General features: G+C 39.4%; 1 protein-coding gene and 1 long non-coding RNA gene across 2 annotated transcripts in view; both read left to right on the top strand.

The window, feature by feature from the left end:
- The window catches only part of FBXO30 (F-box protein 30), a 330,989-nt gene that overhangs the window by 120,878 nt on the left and 186,816 nt on the right, over positions 1 to 23,295 (top strand). The gene's annotated exons all lie outside the window — the stretch shown is intronic.
- Positions 4,085 to 23,295, top strand: part of LOC134175589 (uncharacterized) — a 36,951-nt gene continuing 17,740 nt past the window's right edge. Inside the window, exons 1-2 of the long non-coding RNA XR_009969057.1 lie at positions 4,085 to 4,326; positions 5,228 to 5,337. This is a non-coding gene — a long non-coding RNA (uncharacterized LOC134175589). The remainder of the gene's footprint in view (positions 4,327 to 5,227; positions 5,338 to 23,295) is intronic.

Raw genomic sequence — 23,295 nt, 5'->3', positions numbered from 1 at the left:
AAGAGCTTTTCCTTCAATAACTGTGTCTCCTGTGGTCCCTGTTTCCTTGACAGAGTTTTGTTAAATAGCATAAAAGTCCAGCTTCTACTTTTAATAGTTGCACTTCACTGTGCTCTTTTTTTCTCGTGTTTTAAATAAATACCACCCCCTTCCCCAATGTTTTCAAACTATCCACACAGTTTAATCTCCTCAAAAGATGTAAGCACCTGAAATTCTTCAGTTTTTCTAGAGCCTTTGGATTTAATATAAGGCACTAGCATAAAACTTAATGGCATATGATATTTCAGAAGCCTGACTAGATGATCTAATGATTCCTTCTGTCTTTAAACACTGAAGCTCTTGCATCCCCAATTTGCTGATGACTACCTCATATAAAATAGAATTTAGAATAAAAATAACCTGACCATTCATCATTTGTTTTCTTAATGGGAAAAAATTATTTCTTTGCAGCAAAATCACACAAAAGAAGGTGCACCTTTGATTTGGTGGTGTTCCTTAACTCGAAGCCTCATCTTTTATGAAGGGACAGAGCCATTTTCCTATGCTGGATCATGACTTCAGGCCTGTATCACCACTGATATGTGGAATGTCCTTATAGATATAAAAGAGAACAGAGCTCGTTTCTACAAAAAGAAAAACAAAACAAGGCATCAACTGCAATTTCCCTGCCAAAAAGAGTTCTAATATTGAGTGATGTGAAAGCTTATGGGAGAATTGTGAGGATCAAATGAAACCTTCTAAATAACAACAATAAAAATGTTGTTTTAAAATTTATTAGAAAGGATGGCTGAACTAGGAGTCAGAAAATCTGGGCTTAGAATAGCATATCAAGCAGGGGAGCCTGAAATGCGTTGCCACTAGACTTTGGGTGTTCAGATCCAATTTTGTAAACAAGCTTGTCCAAAGCTGTCCCCAGCATATCAGCAGCTCTGAATCAGGTGTATCAGGATACCGGTGGCTTCTACCAAAACTTCTGTGTAAGCCTGGACCAGGGCACATGGAAGAGGTATCCCCTGGAGGGTGCATCTCATGGTGTGGCTGAAAACGTGTCCCTACATGGGAACAGCTCCTGTGGGAAGCATAGCTGATGGCTTGTTTCCATCCCTGTCGTGTAGCTTAGGTAGCAATGGGAACATTTAGCCAGCAATGCCTCCTCCCTCTGGGACACCTCCTTTTCCAGCCAGTGATGGGGTGTCTTGTGGACTGCAGAGGATCTTTCTTAAACCCAGATTAGAGCCAAGACTGCCGAAAAAGTCATCTCCACCACAAAGCAACATGCTGTCTCTGCTGAGATACAGTGGGAAGCAGAGGCCCCTGTAGTGAGTGCCTGGCAGATGCCTGGGCATCTACCTGCAAGCCCATTTTGAGAGGGGTTTATAGAGAAAAAATGTTAGATATTGAGAAAAAAATGACTGTAGCCCAGTATATTTACTGTCATTTTTGTGTCGCTGTTTAGGACACTGTCTGAAAGGTGCTTATGTTCCTCCCCACCAGAATGAAATCAGCAGGAATTAACAAGAAGTGTCCCTTCAGGTGCAAACCATAGTTTCTCCTTCCTGCTCCCTCTGCGTTGATAAACAGCTGGATGAAACATGGATGATGCAATCAATTCTGTGTCCTCTCAAGGTAGGTTCTCAGGTGAATTTTAGTCTGCAAATACATGACACAGTTACTTTTTGAGAAGGACTTAGAATTGCTTTGGAAAAGGCTCCAGTGTAGCTGTGACTAAGTTCATTAAACAAGATATTGAGCTTACTGACCAATGGCATGAGGAACATCATACTGCAATGAACTTGCATGATTTTGTTTTGATTTACTCACTCTTGGATCACTCTTATAACCATGTTATAATATATATAACCACATTTAAAATTGTTTTTTTGTTTATTTTTTTAGTATTATTCTTTTTTTATATCTTTTTTACATGCTTAGTTACTATGCATGAAGTTATTGGTTTTACTAAATGACTCAAGTAAGATTAAAATGTAGAACGATTTAATTTTTAGGATGATTGATACACATGCACACACACCATTGCTGCCCTTGTTCTTCTGGCACATCTGTGGCCAATAGTAAATGTTTATAGCAATAGTAAATAATAGTCATAATAAGAAGAATAGTAATAAAACTCCCCTTTACGTGGAAGATGCTGAATAATGTCACCAGTCACATTATCCATGGTCTTTCTTGTCTATGAATTGACACAAATGACTTTATGAATGAATAAAATGAATAAAATTAAAGCAATGTGAAAAGTAAAGATATCCTCATTATTTTTCCTTGATTATTTTGTAATGGACACAACTTGACACATAACTCTTTGCTACTGCTTTTCAGCATCTGCTGCTGGCATTTGTATTTATTCATTCATTAGGACACTGAGTTAAATTGCTTGTTTAATTTGGTGGTGTTTATGCTGACTTTCTACAAAGTTTCTCTATCCTTTGAATGAACCTTCCTCTCCCCTCTTCCATTTGGGAAAGTGCAGAAAATTATCCTTCAATGAAAATAAAGAATTCTTATCCTTTTGTTTCCTTGTGTTGGGATTTGTATCTCACTTCTTGCAAGAGGTTATACAATGTATTCCGCCTGCCATCAACTTTATGATGATATGATGCTTGATGAAGAACATTTGTACTGTAGGTGTGCACATTACTTCATAGTTTAAATAGAATCCTGCTCATTTGCCTTTTGCACCATGACATTCAGAGGATGATATTTTACGATTCTGTTGTGCTTTCCTGCATTTTATCAGTTATGGTGATAAAAATATGTTTTTTTGAAAATAACATGAAATGCTCAGCTGATATCAGAAAAAAATTGGGGAGGAGTATGCAGCATTTGGATATTCTTGGCTCGTAGCACTGATGCAGTTCAGCTTAAACACTGAGTTCATGACAAAGTTATCTCCATGGACTTTTTTGTCTTGACACTTGAGTAGTGGAACCCAGACCTTCCATTTCTGAGCTTTACTCAATTAAAGCACACAGTATACACAGTTTAGTGATTTAACTAAAAATGAAGTCTCTGTCATATCAGCTGGCATATCAGTTTGATAATCTGATAGAAAGCTGGGAATGGGTAGGACAGCCCCACCATGGGGGTATGTTGATGGTCCCTTTTCCCTGCAGCCCATTGCATGTACCAAGGACAAGCTATTCAGCATCACAGGAGTACAAGCAATGCACATTTGGATAAGACCTCATCTTCCTTCTTAAAAACCTGGCACTCTGACAGGACAAAAATAGCATGATACTGGTATCACACTTGTACCCTGGTTTCAGAAAGTGACCTTAAGGTGGAATACTCAGTACTGCTGATGCAGAGGTTGTGCCACTGGGTCCCTTCCCAGTCACCTTTCCTTTGGGGTTGGCAAATCATTTGTGCCAACATTCAATGAACTAGCTACGGGACTGAACTGGCTGAAAAATAACCTGAGAAATTAATTGCTCTCAGCCACATTCTTTTTCTGATTCACAGTGTGAGTGCAAATTGCTGCAAGGAGTGGGTAGTCTGGGGATGAGAATGAGCTGCTGAGAGTGGGAGGTGAGCAGGATGCTGGGATGGGAGATGCCAGGATGTGCTTATTGAACAAGCTCCAAAAACCAAGGAAGCTGAAACAAGTTCATGTGATACGAGAAATTGGGGGTGGGGGTGTACATAGAAAAACAGCTACCCAAAAGAGGACCTATATAGTTACAGGAAGGAATTCTTGCTGTGGTGAGTGAAAGTCAAGGAGGGTGGTAGCCCTTGAGCTTTGCACACCTATGTGCTTAGCTTTCAGCCAGGTCATGAGGGTTGCATAGAGCACAGAAAGTTACGAATCTGTATGAGGGTCTCTGTCAGAGAGATGAACAATTTTCTGAACTGTTTTTGCTTAACTATTTCAATTGTAGTTTACAGATAATTAAAACAATATAAAGTAAAATAAAGACCACAACATAAAATATAGGGAAAAAACCCACAACCTAGAAAATAACAATTTTAATTTTCCGCATTTCCTCAGAAGAGATAAAACCTTTAGCAGCAATTGGTACAATTCCCTTTTTTTCTTTTTTTCGTTTTTTTTTTTTTTTTTAAGCTCAAACTGGCAAAAAATCTTTCAGGATGTCTTCCTGATGATTAGTTGAACATCCTTCACAAAATATGCTTGCAATTATTTATGACTTCTAACCATGCAACAGCATGCTAAAAAGTATTTTCATCATTTCTGCCTCTTAAGAGGCAGAAAGACACCAGAGAACTACCTCTACAAGCAGGACCCAGAGTTTTCAACTCACTGCACAAACATGGGCTGCCTACAATGTATATTGCAGTGCAACAAAAGTAAACCCACTTTATATATTCCATCAAATATCTGCCCTTCAACTTTAATCCACTCAGATCGGGTTTTGTCATCTCTTTAAAAATTCTGTCCTTCACAATGTGTGATATGGATATTCTTTTTATAGAAAAAGTAATTATGGCAGTTTTCCAAACGATCACAATACCACTGTGCCCTCAATTCCCAAGGGCTCTCTCAAAGAATTTCTTTTAATTCAGAAAAAGATTACAAAGGTGGTATAATCTGTCTGACTGAAATTGAGTATTAAAATTTATCTGGGGAAACACAGTCCATCAGCAGTTCCCTCTGTAAGCCCCACTGCCAAATGTTTCTAGCAAAATTATTCATTTTGGTAATTTTGGTCACACCAAGCAAAACTGGCCCAGCTACGCAGGTAGTGTAAAGTGACCGGGCAATTACAGGAGTGATGCTGATTTATGCTGGCTAAGAATACTATTAATTATATTCATTTTGCTTATCTGTAAAACCCTTTTCTGAAATAATGTGTGCTGATTGTCTCTCCTCTGTAGAAACATGCCAGGAATTGTAAATTAGCCATGTGTAGTGCATTTGAGGTAACACAAGGGTTTATTTCCTCTTGGTAAGTTATTAAGTTTTTATTGAAGCATATTTTGTACGAACATCAATAATATCCACATGCTTTGTACCTAATGTGTTTCACTTCTTTAGCACATTTCAGTTAAGGGTTTTAAAATAGGCTACAAATACTAATGAATTGAGCTTTGCAGCGCTCCAGTGAGGAAGGTAAGCAGCATCACTGCAGGTCTGCAAATCAGCAAACCAAGGAATGGAGCGGCTTTCTGAAGACAGCACAATAAATTTCAGATGAAGGTTCTTGCCCTTCTGCTGGTACCTCAAGCCTTTTCCCCCTTTCCTTTCCAGCAGTGGTGCTAGAAAGGAAGGCAGCTTGCCCAAGGCTGCTGGCTGCATTGCCAGGAGAGTCAGGACCCTGGGTGAACCCAGGACTGGACAACACCAACCCCATGTTTCAGGTACCCCTGAGCACAGATGGCTCCCAGCCTCATACCCCTGCTCTCTCACCTTTCCCTTTCATGCCACGACCTGCCACACCAAGCTCTGTGATCCCTCATCTATGCTCTTGCCAAGGTCCTCAGCATGGTGCATCCTTCCAATTCTCTACGCTTGGCTTCAGCCCTCCTTGCCCCAACCCTTCTCTGCTCCCCCTAACTCCTGCACTTGGGGTCTTCTCACACCCTGGCATGCATCTTTGCACACTAAATAACTGTAGGTGTAACCAGAATGGAAATCATCCCAAGTGGAAGATATTCAAGACTCTTTTTCAAAACATATTACTTTAGAGGGCAGCTCATTTGAGACCTTCAAGCTGGCATACCATAAGCAAGAGGGTCCTGGTGCTGGTGGAAATCTCTGTCCTTTATCACATTCTCTGCGTGTGAGAACCCATTAGGGGTAAAACAATGCAGGATACAATCGAGCAGAGCTCTGCCATCAAAAACCAGGACTGTGGGCCACAGACATGGCCCCCTGCCTGCCACATCTGTGCCGAGGTCCTGAGGCTGCTGCTGGTGCTGGTGCACCTGCCACTCAGCCAATGCTTTTGAAACGAAACCATGAAACCATCTATCACCATATGTATAGGTGGGGCTTAGAAGGCTGCAGTCACCTCCCTTCCTGGGCTGCTTGTTGCTGTGGATGGCATCCCAAAGACACTATACGGGCATGCTTGTCCATGCAGCTGTACAGTTCCCCTTCTCTCTCTTCCCCTCACCAGTCAGACCAGGGTAGTTATATCTCACCTCTTCCCACCCCTTCTAGATATCTGGCCAGACGGGTGCATCCCAGGTTCACTCACTCATCCCAAACTCACCCCAGAGTTCCATGCCAGAGTTTAGTGGCTCATTTAGGTATGTAATCTTCATGGATAAACTGTTTGTACAAGTACACGTGTCGGAGAAGGGGGAGGCAGTGTTTAGATTCCCAAGGCCAAGTTTTGGTACTGTGGCATGGGATATGCGTTGTCAGTGTCTTGCCTCACTAATTTTCCAGTATAGCCTCAGCCAGGACTAGTTGTGCAGCTGCTTGCTCTGCTTAGAGACCCAAACCTCTTGCGCTCATCGTGAATTTGTTCGATTTCTTGAATTTGCGCACCCAACAACATCTCTCTTATTTGCAGTTTCTTCTCTTGAAGGGACACCAATTGCATAATTTCAGCTTGCACTCCCTTATTTTAGATAAAAGGAAACAACAAACCAAGACACAACTGTGTCTTCTATAAAATGCTGTCAACAGGACTGAAGAATTGTTGCACTAAAAGGAGCAGCACAGATCAGCTCTGGCTGTACACCCAATTTTTCAGCAGACTACATATTTTAATAACCTGCTACAATGAATGCTGCGAGGGAAGAAAGAGGATGAGTTAATCCAGTGGAGAAAGTTTTATGAGGAAAACTACCATGCAGGGGTTGTGAAATTAAAAGGGAGAGAATATGTTTGAAACAGTGTATCATAGTTGGAAATAAAGCCTACTACTGCTTGTGAGGGCGACAAGCATAGATATGCCACAAATCGCAGCTCCCAGTTCTGTACTTCCCAGTGGGCCTGTGAGCTAATCCATGGGAGTGCAACAGATCTCAATTCCAGCCTTCATCAAAAAACATTGCAACAGCTTTTAGAGTTATGTATTGCATTAGTTCTTTGTCTTTATTTCCTCTCTGGTGAGAGACCAGATTTAAAAAGTCTTTAAAAGTCAATAGTATGTTGATATATACAGCAGTGTTATATTTAGGAGCTTTGGAGAGAATGGTGAAAGCTCCATTCACAAACCAATGCATGATTCTCTCCTGCAGATTTCAGACAGCAAGAATTATCCACTTCTGTCCATCACAACTACAAACAACCATGGACCAGGTAGCTGCTTGGTCCAGACAAGTCTACAGAGTATTAAGTCCATACCCATCTCAGAAACCGAGCCAGACAGTACTTTTTGCACTCCACTATAAACCTCAGTTCAGCCATAAGAAGCTTCTGTGTCACACAGGAAAAGAGCAGCATAGTCAAGGGTGTGTTGGCAATGTCCTGGGTCCCATCAATATCAAGGAAATGTTTTACACGGAAATGCTCAAAATTATTCTAAAAAATTGACATCAGCTCCCACTGCAGAAAAGGCTAATGCTCTCCTGCTGTTGTCACCAGTACTCACCAGTCTGAGATACAAATATTCCATCTGTCCGCTGAAGATTTTAACCTATTTCTACTTTAAAAGAAGTTCATGAAGCAGCTCCTCACAAGTGATTTGCTTTGAATATGATTTCCCTGAATATTTTTTTCTTCTGAGGAAATATTAACATCCATTCTCTTTGTAGTGATGTAAGTTGCAGCTTCAGGTTTGACAGATTAATAGATTTCCTTTCCCAACAGTCTTTTACTTGTTTGTAAACTCTGTGTTTTCTCTTTCATCTTTTCTTCAGATTGAATGTATTGAGGTCTCTGCAGCTTCCCCATAAACATTCAGTGTCTGAAACTTTCATAATTTCTTTTGCCTGCCCTGATCTAATTTCACCTGGTTGCTGTTGTGTCGGTGTTTGGGATTTCCAACACTTGCCACATGATGAATACTTGCTTAATGGAAATTTTTGGTAAGAGAGTAAGGAGAAACAAATGAGGGGAAAAAGAAAGATGAAATAATTTATTTTGCTTGTGTACGCATACATTTTGTTATAGGTTAACAGCTACATATTCAAGAAACATAAGAACTCTTCTTGGAGAAGTTGACCAAGGTATTGCGAAATACTGGCACTATGAGGAAGCTAGTGCCAGAGCACTTTTGCTCAGCCAAAGCATCAATCAGCCTTGCCTACTCAGTCACTGCTCTTTGCTGACAGCTTCTTATAGCAAGGTGGGCTCCAGGGAGTGTCGTGACAGGTTATTTCTACAACAAGTCACAAAGGTTTGCCCAGTGCCCTCTGTCTACCAGGGACCTTGAAAAGGAGGATGCAGGTATAACCTACGTCTTCATTCTCTTATCAAGTCATTTAAACTATTTCTTCAAATTTCTTAGATGAGGTTCCTTTCTTTTTGTATAATTTATGCAGCTTTTTCTGGTTTGGTTATACTTCGTATCAATAGCTCATATTTATTACAACCTAATAAACATATCCTATTGAGATTATCTGGCACAACTCTTCAAACTTCAGACAAGTACATTATATTGTTCATTAGCAGATACAAAGTTTTAAGAACATTTTTCAACCCTTTCAAACTATGAAAAAATTACAGCAATAGCTGGTTGGAGAGAACAGTTGAATTATCTGAAAGTGATTTGTTATCTGCTATTTCCCCCAACCAGCTGTGGTATTTAAAAGCCACCAGTCTCTTGCTAGGTTTCCCCTGCCTCTCCAGATCCTCTGCTCCGTGTTCCCTGCCCAGCCATTCCACCTCTCTGGCTCCGTTGGTAAAGACTTTGCAGCAAATTTGCGTCTTGAAAGTCACAGCTGCAAACATCTGAACCTGACAGCTGAACAGTGCAGAATGAATCACACACCCTAGATGTCAACATTTTTTTGTGCTGTTTCTTTGAACTGCCTGAATGAGCATGGCAAGAGAGAGGTATTGCTAACTATAAAGGATTGAAGTGACTTCTGTCTTCAAAGCTTTGCCACTACCTGTCATTAGTTATGATGTTAATTCAAAGGGAGGAGAAAAGGAAACCTTTTGACTGATGAGAATACCTTGATAGACAGTCAAAACCTTTCCTGGAATATTAAAACTGGAATATAAGATTCCTCTCCAAACAGCAAATCAAGCAAACAGATTCAGTCCCCCTGGAATAACCCAAGAGTTCCTCCAGCTCCTCCATCATAAAGATCAAAAAGTCTTAATGAAAAGGTGAACCTATTTAAAATATGAACTACTCAATTAAAAAAAAAAAAAAAAAACAGAGCTTCCTTCATAATAGATTTTACTTATAGCTGTTAAAATGAAAGTCCAAGAAAGTGCTGCAAATCCCATAGAAAGGCCCTTAGAGGAGGGGATGACTTAAGGAAACAAAACTCTTACTGCCTTGGCATTCCTGGATGCTCTCTGCAGAATCAAATGCAGATTTCTGTTATGACTATTACAGTCACTGTATTACTTCCCTAAGCACACCCAACCTAGAAAGAAGCACAGACTAATCTGGAAGGTCTTTATCCTGCAGAGACTGAGGGCTTGAGGGGAATGGAGTCCCAGCAAAGATCTCATGTAGGTTTGCCTGCAAGGAGAGATTTGCCTTCACTGGCAGACTTACTGTCTGATACTCCATGAAATTTCAGAGAACCTCATTGTTGTATGAGGTTTTCTGTATTATATATGTATTTCACATATGTATATCATATATATTAATACTTGTATATTTTTGTATAAATATATATGTACATACGTATTATATATGTATTATATATTTATATATAAAAACTATATATTCAATATTTTAGACATATATAATATATATTTGTATTATATAAATGAGGAATCTGTATTCAAAATCATGACTTATATGAAAAAGAAAAATCCATTAACATATTTTAATAATGTGCCATCAACAATAATATTAAATCTCCCAAGGGAAAGCACACTGTATAATGCTTATTTTTCCTTGTACAAAAGGACTGAACAGAGATTAATGTACTGCTGATCAATAATTAGAATGATAAATGCCTGCAGAGTTGTTCTGTCACATTATAGTGACAAACATTGATTGAGAGGTGGACTTCCAATGACAGCTGTAATTTTTTAAACATAGGTAGTAGCAATGTGTATTGAGTACACAGGCTTACCAAGATACTTTTGCTTTGAAATCACTTAAAATCAGAATAATGGGAAATTGAGCAGGTGTTTAGTACAGAAAAGGCAGTCTCAATTATGTGAGAAAACTTATCTAAAGTGCAAGCTGTAAACTTTCTGCAAAATCTTTCTTTATGTCCACCCTTACTGAGTCAACATTGGCTTCTCCTTAGGAAGGAAACACTTTACAGTCTGGGGTGTGAAAAGTGAAGGCTGCAAAGTGTAAAGCACTGAATTGAACAGAGCTGTGATTGAGGATGCTTAAGACAAGTGCAAAGTCCTATTTGTCTCCTGTGGAAATGGAGACAACTGGTTTTGTGTAGGTGATTAAGAAGTGACATGTATCAGCCAAGCAAAATCCTATGTATTTTCTCACTTGGTGATACAGATGCCATGAATTCTCACCCTGCTTGCTTTATGCAGAGGGCACAAGGAGGAGCTCCTAGAAGCCATCTAAATCTAGCTACAGACCTTCTTTTCATAAAGAAGCAATAAATCAGCAGTAATGTTACCGATGAATTCACATCGCTAATCTGCATTTATGGATTTGAATCATGAATTCATAGAATCGTTTAGGTTGGAAAAGACCTTTAAGATCATCAAGTCAAACATTAACCTAGCACTGCCAAATGCACAGCTAAACCATGTGTCCACGTGCCACATTTGTGCATCTTCTAAATGCCTCTAGGGATGGTGACTCAATGACTTCCCTGGGCAGCCTTTTCCACTCCTTGATAACCCTTTCAGTGAAGACATTTTCCCTAATATCCAACCTAAACCTCCCCTGGCACACTTGAGGCCATTTTCTCTTGTCCTGACACTTGTTACTTGAGAGAAGAGACTGACCTCCACCTCACTACAATCTCCTTTCAGGTAGCTATAGAGAGTGATAAGGACCCCTCTGAGCCTTCTCGTCTCCAGACCAAACAACCCCAGTTCCCTCAGCCATTCCTCATAAGAGGAGCCCTCTCATAAGAAGAGACCCTTCATCAGCTTCATGGCCCTCCTCTGGATACAGTCCAGCACCTCAATGTCTTTCTTGCAGTGAAGGGCCCAGAACTGAACACAGTATTCAAGGTGCAGCCTCACCATCAGTGCTGAGTACAGGGGATGATCACTGTCCTGGCCCTGTTGGCTGTGCTATTTCTGATACAAGCCAGGAGGCTGTTGGCCTTTTTGGCCACCTGGGCATAAGATGGCTCATGTTCAGCTCTGTCAATCAGCACCCCCAGGTCCTTTTCCACTCAGCAGCTTTCCAAGCCTGTAGCACTGCATGGGGTTGTTGTGACCCAGGTGCAGAACCTGGCATTTTGCCTTGTTGAACCTCATACCATTGGCCACAGCCCATCCATCCAGCCTGTCCAGATCCCTCTGCAGAGCCTTCTTGTCTTACAGGAGATCAACACTTCCAGCTGACTTGGTGTTGTGATCTGCGAACTTACTGAGGGTACACCCAGTCTCCTCATACAGAACACTGATGAAGATATTAAACAGAACTAACCCTAATACTGGACTATCCCTCTAATATTACCATGCTGCCCCCAGGTTTGTCTCTGGCTAGCCTGGTTTTACCCCGTCCTCCTTTAAATCTAGTTTAAAGCTCTTTCAACAAGCTTTGCTAACTCCTATGCAAAGTTCCTTTTTTCCCTTTGAGATAGGTACACCCTGTCTGTTGCTAGCAGGCCTGCTGTCGTGTAAATTGTCACATGATCAAAACCCCCAAATTCTGTTAGTGACACCAGGTTCTGAGCTGGCTCTTCATGTTTCTTCCCTTATCATTCCCTGCAATTGGAAAGATAGAGGTTAACACTACTTGAGCTCCCAATCCATTAACCAGTGTCCAATGTAGGATAATGTCAGTGAGAAGCATCACAGGCTCTAGGTCACTTAAGGTTATGTATACACTCAGGGCTACCCAATTTTATTGTGGGACTGAACAGGTCTCTGGGGTTTCTTCTGATAACTGTCCCAACCAATTCCACCCTATATTTCATTTTACGTAAATCACTGAGCTAGGATTGACATTTCTGTTTATGTCCTAGCTAGTGCAACAGAGGGACTTAATGTATAATGAAGGAAAGGAGTGTCTGAATTCTCCAGTTAAGAGTTAGAAAATTACTTACCAAGGCTTATTTTCTCATGCATTTAGAATGTAGAAGCATGTCACATGAGTGAAGGATAGTTTGTACTATACTAGTTATCTTTTGGAAGTTTTTTAATATTAGGAATAATATAAAGTAGTAATTCTGCCAGAGTTCCCCGCCATAGATTTTGGCTTATCTCATTCTCATTACCCACCTGCAGCTCATGTCATATTTTCCTGAGTTCCTTCATATTCCAATTACTCCCTGTCTCCTACTAATCCCAATTACCCTGTGTTACTCCTGCCACCTCCTGGCTAGAAGAATGATACTAGCAATGGCAATAAAGATCCTTGAATAGAATAAATTCTTCCCTATGAGTACATGGCGTAACATCCAGATAAAAGCTGTGGTGGATTCCCTTAGGGTGTGTTTTTTAACAGCCTGGGACAGATGGTTGCTCAGTTATCCAAATTCCAATTTTCTTCCCACCCTGCACAGTTCCAGAGTGTTCTCTCTTCAGAAAACCTTGCTGAGCACTGCGTCCAAACCTTTCTGACTACAGATTCTGCAGTAATTTGAAAGCAGCATACAGTTTAGCTGATAACCAAAACTGCAGGTGATGCTTCTGAAGCCCTCATTTACAGAGTCAGGAAAGTGGATTTACATAAGAACAGCTTTGCAAGTTCACCTTTTCCTTTTCTAATTAACCCGTTTGCATTGTACTTTGCATGGAGATTTATTACCTGTTTTACTGATTACTTTTGATAAGCTTCTTATGTTGATTAGAAATAAAAGGTGATGGTAGTCAAAGTGGCAATGTTTTTGCTTTGCGAATCTCTGTTTTGAAAGCCATGTGAGTAACACTGGGGCTTAGCATTTATGCAGAAGCTATAAAACCTTCATTGCTCCTTCTAAGACTTTACAAAATAATGTTTCTTACTACTGTAATATTTGCCAGAAATTATATTCATAGTATAACCAGAAAACATAGGGAATTTTAAAAGAGCATTTACCTTTACTTATTTTTAGGTTCAGAATAATGCTCAGATACATTCCTACAGAATAATTATATCAGAATCTACACTGAAGAAATGCTTTGGAGGTCACCTTGTCTAGCCCCTGCTCAGAGTAGGGTTAAATGTAATGTCAGAGCAGGTTGCACAGAGCCATTCCCAGTGGAGCTTTGAAAACCTCCAAGGATGGAGATACTCAGACTCTGGCCAATCTGTTCACACATTGAACCATCATCTCTGTGAATTTTTCCCTTGCATCCAATTGAAATTTCCCTGCAACTTGTGACTGTCACCTCTTGTCTTTTCAGTGTTCACTTCCTGGGAGAGCCTGATTGTTCATATCCTCCTGTTAAGGGAGCTGAAGATAGCAATTAGATCTCACCTAACCTTCTCTTTTCCAAGCTAAGCAAACCCAGCTGCCCCACTCTCCATCATGCTCCAATCTCTAGTCCTCTTGGTGGTTCTCACAGCTTTATCACAAGTGACACAATAAATAAGTAATTCTTGACACTTTTTGCCAGGTTTAGGTATGAATGCAATTGGAAAACATGACTTTAAGACATCCATTTCTGGAATATATCATTTCTGGAGTTATTTTTTTCTGACTGCTTGTTAAAATGTTCAAAGTCCTGTGCCCTTCTTTTTTATCCAAATCATCTTCTTTTTCTTTTTCCTGGCCTTCTTCATCCCTTTTGTATTCTCTCATCCAGCTAGCAAGCAGAAAACGGAGACAGGAGGAGGAAAGGGTATAAGGGATAAGGAAAAATCAGTACATCCACTTTAATTCTCTATTCAGGTATAAAAATATTCTGCAAACATTTTCAATTTCAAACATTTCAACCAGCTCTAGCAGTTTAGCTGGAAATTGCCTAAGGTAATTCTATCATGATCAGGAAGATAGATATCCTCATATCATGCACTTTTCCCTGGGTATGATGTTTGGCAAATAAAAGAAAAATTGTGGCAGATGAAAGTGACATGTCCTTTCCCAGTTCTCATTGTCATTTATTAGCTGGAACGGAACTGTTTGATTGTTTTTCATTCTTTTTTTCTTTTTTCTTTCTGATCTTTCGCTCTTATTTAAAAGAATAAAACCAATTGGGCTGAAAACCCTCTCACAATCTCATAAAATGCCTCTGCATTATACTGCACATTTTCTTCTGCATTCTGTTGGTTCTTATAGCATATTTCATATAGGAAAGCTTTGGGAAATATAAACCATGATTGCAGTATATTCACTTTTGCTCTTGAGAGACTGTATTTAAGCAACACTCATACCATGATTCCTAGGACCTATTTCTAATCCTGTCAATGTCTCATTTTATAACCTTGGGCAAAACTTCTCTCTGCCCTTCAGGCTACTCATCCGCTATATAAGAACAGAAATCAGAAATTCTTTAGGGGCATTATGAAACTTAGTCAATATCTGTAAACTTCTCTGAGATGCTCAAACGAAACATGTTACTAAAATGAACAGTTTCTCCCAGTGTACATATACCCTATCAACAAACACCTTCTGTAATATAAGCATTATCCTGAGGCAGGAAATAGGGATCATATGCTACACATTTTGTTTAATTTACTGTCTTCTGTCTACTAACTACATGAGTAATGACAATCACTGTCCAGTTTTTCCAGTTCATGTGCTTTTGTAAGCAAATGCAAACAGTGAAGAAAGCGGGCTTCGGGAGCCCTTGGGGCTCCACTGGGCTGCCCACTTGCTAAAGCTGGGATTTACTGGTTGTTTGCTGACTTGCCATCAACCCAACATATTGATTTGTCATATCTCTTACTGGTTTTGTACAAGACAGCAAACTGAGGGAAAAGAAACTCCAAACTAGGATGCCCTCAGTATGAGGAGAAGCCTACTGGAGTGCAAGGCATAAAGAAGAGATAAAAAAGCAGGAGAAAGCTATCCAACTTAATGGATTTTTTTTTTTTTTTTAAGCTTTCTAAAGATGACCTTTCATTGGAACTGGTGTTGAGCATACATTAAAAAGATACATTTGTTTATTATTAACCTTCATGTGACAGTGTTGTTACTTGAAAAAATATGTGTATCTGGGGCCACACAAACAGTTATTTACATCTGTGTTTATATTTCTCTGTTTCTTTCAACCTTGGGTATTAAATTTATCAATATGAACACACTGTCCAGAAGAAAACAGATTCAGATTTGATAAAATTGCTGGATAACATTTTAGCTTGAAGGGCATTTTCCAGATGTGGAATACTCATAATTCACCAGAATTGACTGGAAAGTCTATGATTTTCTTGAAAAAAGGCTTGCAGCCTTTATAGAAGGCTTGCAGCATTTATAGAAAATAGACATTTCATAGCTCAGGGCTTTCATAGCTTCCTTTAATTATGTCAGTGTGACAAAACAGCTTACTACAACATACATACCTTGAAGTATATAGAATATGTATATATTGATCAACAGGTATTGATCTTTTTGCACAAATTTGTAGTTACATGATTAGTTCCTATGCTAGATGGCAAATGTAGATACTTTTCCACATTTATTGCAAATGCTCCAAAACTGACCCGATTAAACTCAGTGTTAAACCCCACGAACTACTGCCACCTACTGTTGTATTTCTTCAGGAAACATTATTGGAGTATAGAGCACGTTTGCATTTGCCAAGAAAGATAGCAGAGAGGTGGAGGTCACCTTCTGAAATAGGTGGATTTTCAGCTCTCTTTACCAGTCTGCCTACAAACATGAGTGGCACTGACAGGGATGATTGATTGCTGAGCTTTTTGTGGGGCCTCCCAGATCATACCTGTGCTGTTTTACAGTCTGCTTCCTCTGAAATTCTTGCTTTGTATCTGCAGGCCATTAAAAGTCTTCCAGTTACTCACGCTGTCAGCCTCCATTCTCCTCCAGACACAAAAAGTGCACTTATCCCTCTTTTCTAACAATGTGCTCATATAGGGTTGGTAAACTCTTTTCTTTGGGATTAACACTCCTTTTCCAGCTCCCCAGCATGTCAGTCATTTTGCTTAATGGGGTTAACACTGTCTGACCTTCTTCAACATTGGTCAGGTGCACTTTGCCTCATCACTTGCCTTATTGCCACCTGTCCCTTCAGTTGCTGATAGAGTTAATTCAAGTTACACAGCTTCTCCAGCTAAGACAGCATTCAGAAATAAACCATTCTTGGAAAAAAGAGGTGCAGGGAGAGCAAAAATCTTCTCCCAAAACACTGATCTAAGTTACCTTTGACACACAAAGGCTGTCATTTAAATCAAAGACAGCAAAATAAGTAATAGCAAAGTTTTAGTTTAAATAGCCAAGCTATGTACTGAAGAAATCTGAAGTATGGCAGCCTGATACCTGCATTTTGCTCTGCCTTTTTTTAAATGATGGTGACAGTTTATTTCAAATCTAAAATATTTTACTGCCATAATGTAAGGATTTATGTGATATGCTTCCATGCTAGTTCATCTCTTTTAGCAAACCCTCTTCCAGGCTGAGGTGTGGGTAAAAATGTGGATCTAAGTGTTCAAATAAATTACATTAATGGTATAATGTACACAGCTTTTAACTGAATGGTAATTTGAGCTGCTAGTCTGATGCTTGTATACATCTTACTCCTTTCAGTAACTCAGGTGATATTTGGTTGGGTTTATAATGCACTTCATTTAGATGCTTTATTTATCCAACAGACCTGAAGACAGGAGAACTCAAATGGGAGGGATTTGGAAAGATGAAGAGGTAAGGCAAAACCATATAAGTGAAGGATCTAGGGGTTTATCTAAGGAAAATATCAATTGATGTGCATAAATTCTTTAATCTTAAATATTACAAGGCAATTCAAGCTCTTACTTCAGTTTTCATCACAGCTCAATAACTACTGCTCCCTTCTTGAAGTGAACAACTGCTTCCCTTTCTTTCTGAGGCTCACGTTGTAGTGACCTGTGTACACCACACTTTTCCTTTATCTCTGCATCTTCTGCAGAAGCACAGTGAATGGAAAAGAGGCAAGAAAATCAGAAATCAGGGAGGCTTCTGGCAGAAGCACATGCAAATGAACAAGAAGAAAGGTAATGAATAGTGAAAGAGAAGACAAAAGAGTAGCTGAGAGGGGCCAATAGACTAAATAACCAGATTTGTGGTATTTGGTAAGTTGCTAGCGAGATGACAGTGTTGTCTTTTATAAACAAGATCTTTGATGTGAGATATGCAAAAGCTGGAGCTCCTGTCCCAGTATATATCCAACAGATTGCTACCTTTCTTAACCCGATATGGATGCATTTAACCTGCTGCCTGTAGCATGCTAAGCAGTTATTCTCACTGGCCCCCATCGCCATCTGCTCTGAAGAGCCTCTGTCATCATGTCTTTTCCTGTTATCTGAAGTCTGTTCATATGATAGGGGGAGCTGAGATGAAAAGTTCGTGGCCACAGCAAAGTGTTGCCAAGTGCACCCCATGAAAATAGGGTTTTTGTGTCACTAGTCACAGAAGTAGGTGTGTGGTGGTGTTCTGAAGATGATAGGGACATTTGTTTCACAAATGCACTCCAGGCCTGAATTTAAATACTAAACAACATAAAAACACCACTGAATGCAGGTTTGTAGAAGAGACTGCTACAGGCTGTGGGCCTTACTGAAGGGCAAGGAACAATAATGAGCTACTCAGGCCAGTAAATTGCACAGATCTCATTCAGTCATACATATTGGGCACTCTACTCTGCTTTTTACTCTTTCCTTATATGTGGATGATACTCTGATTTATGTCATGAGATTTAAGGGACTTAGTTAATGACAAAAGCCTTATTCTTTCATCAAAATCCTGAATAGCTGTTTGTATATGGTTGGTTTTCCGTGCGCTTGCAGCCCAGAAAGCCAACCGTATCCTGGGCTGCATCAAAAGGAGCGTGACCAGCAGGTCGAAGGAGGTGATCCTGCCCCTCTACTCTGCTCTTGTGAGACCTCACCTGGAGCATTGTGTGCAGTTCTGGTGTCCTGAACATAAAAAGGGCATGGAACTGTTGGAACAAGTCCAGAGAAGGGCCACGAGGATGATCAGGGGACTGGAGCACCTCCCGTATGAAGATAGGCTGAGAAAGTTGGGGCTGTTGAGCCTGGAGAAGAGAAGGCTGCGTGGAGACCTTATAGCAGCCTTCCAGTATCTGAAGGGGGCCTATAGGGATGTTGGGGGAGATACTCTTCATTAGGGACTGTAGTGATAGGACAAGGGGTAACGGGTTAAAACTTAAACAGGGGATGTTAGGTTGGATATAAGGAAGAAGTTATTTACTGTAAGGGTGGTGGGGCACTGGAATGGGTTGCCCAGGGAGGTTGTGAATGCTTCATCCCTGGAGGTGTTCAAGACCAGGTTGGATGAAGCCTTGGGTGATATGGTTTAGTGTGAGGTGCCCCTGCCCATGGCAGGGGGGCTTGAACTAGATGATTTTAAGGTCCTTTCCAACTCTAACTATTCTATGATTCTATCTTATGACAAGGAGTTGCACAGTTTAATTAAGCATTGTATTTAAAAGTGAGTCGGTAACTTCTTTGTATTGTCTCTCATTTCCAGCTTTTCAGTTTGCTGACCCTTTTGTTTGTTTCTGGTTTATGAGACAAGTTTAATGGCATTTTCCAGACTAACTTCTCTATGTTGCTACTTATTTTGGATGTTTTGCCCAGTATCTTCCATAAGACAATAATGAAGGGAAGTTTGAAGTTGCTGCTGTTTATACTGCGTTTGAAATGGACTTGAATCTCGCTCGAATTTAAGGACCGTGTGTATTTCCATCATTCTTTCCAATTAAATAGTATTCAAGATATTATTTGAACATTTCCATTGCATGGCCAGCATTAGTCTCCAAAAGTCTTTGTACATAATTCCTACTGAGCCTTTCCTGATTCTGAATGACAGTACAAGGCACAGCACTAGGGGTATAAGTGACTCTCTGAAATTATTATTTTTATTTTCAGTCTCTTTCTCATTTACCACTCAGCTGATCTTTGCTTTTCTGTGTGTCTGTGGAGGAAGATGCTGTTCCTTAAACCATGCTTATTTCTTTACCATAAAATTATCACCTATGAACTGCCAATACCATAACTTTCTGGGTAACAGAGGAAGGGGGAGCAAATTCTGTTTAAAGCCAGACTGACTTCAAAACTTTTTTGACAGTAAAATATTATATGGTAAATTGCAATATGTGCATATATTTCTTAAGGGTTAGTGACTAGACGTATACTTGAAATGATGAAGTTATTGTGCTGCTTCCCTTTTGAGGTATTAAGCTATTTACATTTTGCTTTCCCTGTCATTTAGAAACCATTAAAGAATCCATGTAATGAAGTCATAGAAGTTTTACTCTCCTTCCTTTTTTCCTTTCATGTTTAAAGGAAGCTAGAATTTAACTTCTGTAGTTTCCTAGAAAGCTAGAGAAGGAATGACGTCCTGCATATGAGATCAAACAAACTGCGTGGGATACTATTTCTTGTGGAAGGCTTTAGCTCTGATGGAATTTTAATTGCTTTTGAGAGGTATTTGTAACCCTTCCCCTTCTTGCCATTAAAATTGATCTAACCTTCTTACCCACCACACATCCAGCAACAAACATCTGACTTTTAAATCGACAGGCCAGTTACCTATTGGCCGTAATCATAGAGAGACTGTCACATCAGTCGTAGCATCGTAGTGCTGGAGCCCATCAGAGGAAAAGGCCCTTGTACTCAGATTATAGGCCAGAACTGCCAGTGAGTACCCATGTGTTTGCCTGACACCTGAATCAAATTACACTCCTGTAAGAGGTGCCCAGAGAGAGACATATCTCATTAATTATACATGTAAACTGGGATCTAGCAACATCTTCTGAGGTTCTGTATTGCAGCCCCTGGTTTTCTGATGCTGTCAGCAGCTTTGCAGTTCAGCACAGTGGCAATGTAATTAAAATGGCCATCAAAGCAGAGCTGAAATGCCTTAAATGGATCCCATTAACGTCATATTTAATTTAGTGGTTTGGTGTTGAAGATGTTCATTACTGTCCTTTGCTAGGTTTTCAACTTTTGGACAACAAGCTTTATAAAGATGTTTACATCTCAAGAAATATAAACGCACTGTTTATGTATCTGGTATCTCTTCTGTTTTCTCATTCTCCACTTAATACGGAGCAGCTGGGTTGCCAGCTAGCCCTTAGCTGCCTCTTCAGAACATCTTGAGAAGCTTTAAAGGGGTGGGGCAATGGCACCAGCTTTTGTTGTTTTTTCTCTCTGTCCTTCACACCTTTTTTTTGGGTCCCACTGCACAAGTCAGTCTGATCTTTTCCATTTAGGAGACATGATGGGATGTCTGGAGTTTCCCTTTGACCTGCAGTGCTCTGGTTGCTGTGCACTAAGATTAAGAAAGGCTGAATTGAACTGTAATCTTTGACAGAAATAGCCTGCTATTTCTAGAGGTCAGATGAGATGTGGAGGGAAGTTTTCACATTCAGGCACTGCAGAATTACTTCTCTGTTCCCAGAGCTGTTCCTTCTTGTGTGATAGGCACAAAAAAGAAACCTGACACTAAAACCAACACATACAGAGGAGAAGAAGAAAATAAAGGTATTCTAAAAGGGTATCATTACTTTATTTTTTTTCTCTTTTACAGATGTATGTTTTTTTATTTTAAAGCTTAGATAATAGTTTTGCGAAATACAATGGAGGAAAACATAAACCTAGATAAAACTTCATCCAAACTGCAATTGTATAACATCGGCGTATATGTTGCCAATGTATACATTGCCTTACCATAAAATAACATCTAACATGTCTAAGTCTAGTCTCCACCGAAACAATATTAATTAAATTAACACCAGAAATTTTCAATAAGTTGGAGAAATCCAGTTTTGGAGAGGGGCAAAAAATAGTTCTTTTATAGTGACATGATAGGAGTCTTTAATATAAACACACATTAAGAAGTCAATTTCTAAAAGGAATAAAGTGTTAGAAAAGTATGAACACTGTATAACAGGAAGAACAAGTCAAGTGATTCAAGCAGTGTCCATCTCAAAGGAAGGGGGTGAAACTCAGTGAAGACTCAGCTGAATCTTAGAGTATTATATTTTACAAGTTCAGGGTATTAGAATGTCAGTATCTGTTACTCCAGAAAAATCCCTAGAGCAAGTCTCATTCATTATTTAAAAGGGAATTGAGGAAAAAATCCCCATGAATTTTAAAAATATGTCTGTGTCTCTGAAAGAGAAGGAGTTTAATTTTGAGCAAGTTAATGTTTTTTTTTGTCATGAGAAGGATTATATGGAATTAGTGGTTCACTGAGACTGTTTACTAAGAGAAACAGAGGTGTGCTTAACCCATATGAATTAGTCCACTGTAGTATACTAGCACAGCAAGTCAGCTTTGTAGTAAGTGTAGACTGCCTTTCCAGAACGCTGAGCTTATATGTGAACAACCATTGGACATTTTTGTTATATCTATACCAGTAATTGAAAAAGGAAGATTCCTAGAGGCTGTAACTCAATCATCTGTACTATAAAATTGTTACAATGGTATCTGATATGCTTTATGACCAGAGCCCAAGCATTGCTACTTCCTTGGGTTTTTGGGGGCAGAAAATGTACTTACTACAACCCTGAAATTTTCCAGGGGAGTGTGTCATTTCAGCTGTACCATACGTAAGTGTTTTGCTAACAAAAAAAAAAGAATTGTTGCTTTCTGGCTGAATTGATCTTAATTTAAGTGTATTTTTGGTTTTTTTTTGGTTTTTTTTTGGTTGTTTTTTTTTTTTGTTTGCTTGCTTGTGGTAATTTCCTTTTTGTGGTTTTTTTTTGTTTTGTTTTGTTTTGATTTTTTTTTTGTTGTTTTTTGGGTTGGTTTGTTTATTTGTTGGCTTTTGTTCAGCTGATTCAATGAGCTTAGGTTACAAGAAAGGAAGGTATTTTCATTACCTTTGTGATCTATATTTTTGTCAGTTCTCAGGAACTTTGTGTCAGAATTCTGCAGCCAGATTAAAGGAGAAACTAATGGTGATTTTTTTCTTCATCTGACTCTTAATTCTTCTTCTGTGAGCAGCCTGTGTAAGCTTTTTTATTTATGTATTATTTTCTTTACCAAAGACCATGTTTTTACTCTGATATCATTGATTAATCCTGAAGAGTGAAGTTTTCTCTTTGGACTAGAATGCATTCATCTAACTGTTGAAAAAACAGTAATTTTAGGTCCCCTACAATGATATTCTTCCATTGTCAGTACCAGTACTTGTTATGGAAAAATATTAAGCACACAGGCTGACTGACTATTAAGATAGAATGTATTGGTTTCCATTTGGGTAGTAGTACTTTTGCCTTATCTACAACTTGGTAATTTTAATTGTAGCAGGAAAAGAAACAAATATGTTCTCTTCTCTGCAATCACAAACAACTTCAGCTGTTTGTGATTCAGAAAGAGAAGTTAAGGTGGGCCTCTCTTTCCTTCACAGTTTGTTTCCTGCTGTTTTTTTAGTTTGCTTTTTGTTAAACTTGACAATTTTGGATGCATTTGTCTATCACATATGTTCTGTAGTAGTCTCTAAAATATACTAGTTTTCAGGTTATAGCATGTTTTCATGAACTTCTGTGTGTACGCTCCTATCCTTTGAGAGGGGGTATGCTCATGCTCTGTGTGTCCAGAGAAATGACAGGTTTTGGTCAGCTGTAGAGGAAGAAGTGGTCCCTAATGGTGCCCAATTCAAATAGATCTTCCAGGGAAACCATGTTTTTTTCTCGGAAAAAAGTGCCTCGGCATCATCTTGGATGGCAAGTGAAAACACATGGGAAGTAGACTTAAACTACTCTTAGTGATTATCCTTTTACACTTTCAGGATATTTTGGGGTAATCATATTACTTCTGCTTCTCATTCTAGATGCAGTGAATATACAGTAATTCATGTGAACTGTGATCAGATACTGTCTTCCAGGGATTACACTTCTCATTGCAGGTAAGTAGGCAGCAGACTACTGAATGACTGCAACAAGAGTTAGAAGTTTCAATTATTCCCTTTTCTGATGTTTTTCTCCTGTAGGTAATACTAGCACAAATAAAGTTCCAAATAATC

Source organism: Pezoporus occidentalis, unplaced genomic scaffold (assembly GCF_034315485.1).
Source record: "Pezoporus occidentalis ecotype Australia unplaced genomic scaffold, CSIRO_AGI_Poc_V1 ctg7, whole genome shotgun sequence".
NCBI classification, from domain to species: Eukaryota; Metazoa; Chordata; class Aves; order Psittaciformes; family Psittacidae; genus Pezoporus; species Pezoporus occidentalis.
The sequence above is the reverse complement of the archived record's forward strand: the minus strand, read 5'-3'. Positions and strand labels throughout refer to the sequence as shown.